Source organism: Parasteatoda tepidariorum, chromosome 2 (assembly GCF_043381705.1).
Source record: "Parasteatoda tepidariorum isolate YZ-2023 chromosome 2, CAS_Ptep_4.0, whole genome shotgun sequence".
In the NCBI taxonomy this organism is placed as follows: Eukaryota; Metazoa; Arthropoda; class Arachnida; order Araneae; family Theridiidae; genus Parasteatoda; species Parasteatoda tepidariorum.
The window spans coordinates 72,602,483-72,606,523 of NC_092205.1; the positions used below are offsets into that span (position 1 = coordinate 72,602,483).

The 4,041-nt window shown below is 29.9% G+C and overlaps 1 protein-coding gene across 6 annotated transcripts in view; it reads right to left on the reverse strand.

Moving 5' to 3' along the window:
- LOC107457381 (Exchange protein directly activated by cAMP) overlaps positions 1–4,041 on the reverse strand; it is a 274,203-nt gene that overhangs the window by 7,864 nt on the left and 262,298 nt on the right. The window lies entirely within an intron of this gene.

Here is a 4,041-nt window from a genome sequence, read left to right on the forward strand (position 1 = left end):
TTTTTTTAAATTTTTTTTTTAAATAAAATATTGTTTGTTATTTTTTTACTTATTATTTCCCACCCCCTTTTTTTCATATGTCTATAATTTTTCTTTGTTTTATTCTTCATTTTGAACTTGAGAAATTATATTAGAACATGTTATTTTATTTTTATTTTATAACCGCCGTTAAACAGCCGACCCAATTCTTTCGGGTTTACAACTACTAATGTTCAACTCCGTAGCCTTGTAATTGTGAAACCAATCCAGAAGACAAGGGAGCTCCTGGATCAAGTAATGGGAGAAATTTTTTTTCGTGGAGGCTTTTTTGATGGAACTAACCCAGCATTTGCGTTACATGGAGAGGAAAACCACCCATGGTTAGTCTGACAGAAAGGGGACTCTAATACATGATTCCGTCTACCACTGAGGATATTTTACGTCAGCACTGTGGTCGAAGCAAACTGGATGCGGAAAAGCTATCGCTGGGATCCTAACGCGGTTCACCTCATTGGAAGGCGAGCACTCTATCCCCTGAGCCATCACGACTTTATATAAAAATATTGTACTATGTGGCTTAAATGATTTAGTTTTTACCTTAGGTCAAACAGCATATGAAAGTACTCAAATGCACAAAAGGTAAAAAAAAAGAAAGAAAACAGCACTGACACACTACACAATGAAACTAGCTCTAGATTTAAGTTTTCTACTACTTTTTAAAATATTTTGAAGAAACAGTGTAGTTGGCCCCTCTAATTGCATTTTAACTTTTGTATACTCTGCATACCTAAGAACTGTCTCTTGTCCACAAAACAAATAAATAAATAAAAATGCCTTAATACCCTTTCCTTCTAACTGTCAACAAGTAAACGAGAAAATCTTTACCTTGATATCTTGGTACCCTAAGTGTCATTTCAAAACATGCTGAATTTTTGCTAGTGTTAGTTTTTCTGGTTGGGAAATAATCTACGCAAATAAGTATGCATATTTCATTTTGGTTGCGGATATAAAAAAAAAAAAAAAAATTAGATCCTCAAAAATAACTATAAAAAATTATTATATTATATAGGGAAAAAAACTTACTTTTGCCAAATGCGCGATACGGAATATAGTTGGAAGATTTTCAGACTATTTCCCGTGAGAATTTTAGTTCATCAAAAGCAAATAAATTATTACATTCCATATTACAGTTAAAAAATAATAATTAAATGTAGAAATATACAGAAGTACTTAAATGTGATACTCAAAATAATGAAGTTTCAAAGTGGAAGACGTAATAGCGGTGTTTTTCAAAACTTTTTCACCAAGGAAAATAAAAATGTTACAGTTAGGTGCCATATAACTACAGGCAAAACTATAATTTTAAATTATAAATACTATATTGACGGACGAAATGATCTGAACATTAAAAATTAAGTTAATAGTTCGTTCTAAAGTCATTAAATTTATTTAAAAAGTCGCCTATTTGGTGAGATATTTTTGTTTAAATGATAATAATCAAAATCAATGAATAATTTTTCAAATTTCGCAAATTTTTATGAGTCTAGCTCTAGATAATGCAGTGTTAGAATTACTTTTTAAATATTAAATAATTAGATCGCAAAAGATTTTTAGTTTCACAAAACTGTCTTTGACGCTTAGCGTTATTTTCAGAACTAGCATAGAGGGCGCTGGCTAAAGATAGGCAAAACTTGACCAAACAGTCATGAATAACAGTTTCAGACTCACAGCAGTTATAAAAGTAGAATATTATTTTAAAAAAAAACATTATTTTATGTGTAATACATATTTTAATACTTATTAATGTAACTTCGTTAAAAATACTCGCTTTTTTAGGTCAAAAATAAACTATTTTCACAAATTTGAATAAAAAAAAGTCCGGTTTCTAACAAAATGCTGAATAATTCTTTGTCTTGATGTTTATATTGATATAATACCTAAATTATGCACAAATTTAATAAAAAAACATTTAATGACAATCACACATTACTTTCAAATAAAGAAAAAACCTTATTAAAAATTAAACATAAATTCCTTGTTCTAAATATTAAACAAAATTCAAACGATCATTTTCACTGCAGTTCAGTTCTTAAAAATAGTTCAAGAGGACAAATAAAAATGTAGGTTCATGTTTTGGTTTTCTAACATCATGTGATGGCAAAGCATTCCGAACTCAACTGTCGAAGGTCTGGAGACAGGGAGGGAAAATTCTAAATATGCTTTTCATCCTTTTAATTGGGCCGGGATAGCCTGGTTGGCAGGGAGGTGGACTCATGTTCCTGATGGGAGTTCAAATCCAACCGGCCGTAATAGTGACTGGTGCACGTTGAATTTGTCGGATCACAAAGTCTTCCATGTTCCCATAACAAATTAAACCTCTGGGTGTACTGAATTAAAGATTGATCGTTTTCTGGTTAAGATCAAAGTAAATATCTTATTTTTGTACAATTTACGTTATAAGAATCATCCAAACCTGTTTTTATCAGTTTAAACAGTTTTGATTAGTTTTAATAATGAAATTAAATTTAAAAAAAAAATAAAAATTGACAAATGTGTAGTATTACATTATTGACTCAAAACCACAAATCACAGATTTTTATTGCTTTAATGTGTTGAGGAAATCTCATAGAGAAGGTCTAAAAATTATAGAGCTCTATTTCTTCTGATCTAATAAGGCGATCCCTTTATTTCCTCCCTCTTTTGAAAGCTATTAGCTATCGAACACACTGTAATCAAAAGTGTCTTAAGTCAAAATAAATAAAAGATAAATAAGAAGAAGAAAACGAAATTCGAAAATTTGACCTAAAATCCTAGATGGCTCGTGTAGAGGCTTCTTAAAGGTAAAAATATTAATTTTTTTATAGTTTACAAATTAGTTATTACTTCAAACAAAATTTTGGAAATTATTTATTAAACAGAAAATAAATAAGTAAATATAATAAGAACAGCCCGATGGACACTTCGAGTACCTTTCTTGCAAGCATCCACAGTAAAAAATAAGCATATTTCAACCTTACCACTATTCTTGGAATAATCTGAAAAGTTCAAATAGAGTAAGAAAGAATAGGCATCCATTTTTCGTTATATACTTTCGCAGCTTAATCATGATTTCTTCCGAGTTAACAACCAGCGCCAATTTCCGATAGAATAATTATGAAGACAACAAAGAACATAATCAAAGAACATAATCTCTAATCGATAGCAGCAAACATTTTTTTTTCTTCTTTTGAATGTTCATTTGGCTGGCATGCGCTGATCTGTTTACCCAATTTACTGGAACGTCTTTCTTGTTCGAGTCAAGATATCGACAGGACATGCTTTTTCATCGAAGTAATTATAGACTTCATCCTACAATACACGCAACATTACCGCATCTAAATAAGCGATTCCTAGATATTTTGCAGGACGGAAAAGGTCATGGTAACAAATATAGCTGATGATATCTTTTCATGGTTACAAAAATTCCAGAAATGTTTGGTCTCAAAATACAAGTAGTTTTGGCTTATTCTTTACATGGACTTACAAATCCCATGGGTAATTCAATGACTTTATTTTGCATGTTGTGCCTAAATTTAATAATTATCAAAAGTATTCGAGAATTTCGAAAGTTTTCGCCAAATGTAAATCTTAACAAATTCCCCCCCCCCCCATAGAACAGTATATTACGATAGTTTGTTTCAGGCTTATATTATTTAGACCCAATTCTAATTGGTTCTGTGGCGCGTCTATCGCAAATTACTGTTATCGAATAAAAAATACTGATTTGCTTAGAAAAATTCATATAGTATATATATTATAAGACATTTTGTTGACTAGTGTATTCTTCCATTTGAATCTAACAACCTTAATGTTACATTTTAATTAATTCAAGTGGTAAACATATAATAATAACGATTAAATAGCAAAATATAAATTTAATTAAACAATATGATCAGAACTTTATATAACAGTGGAATCTTTGCATTATTTATCTTTTTATTGATTTAACACTAGAATTTTATATAATATTCTTTCCTGGAGCTGATTATATATATATAGTCAATACCAATGATTATATATATA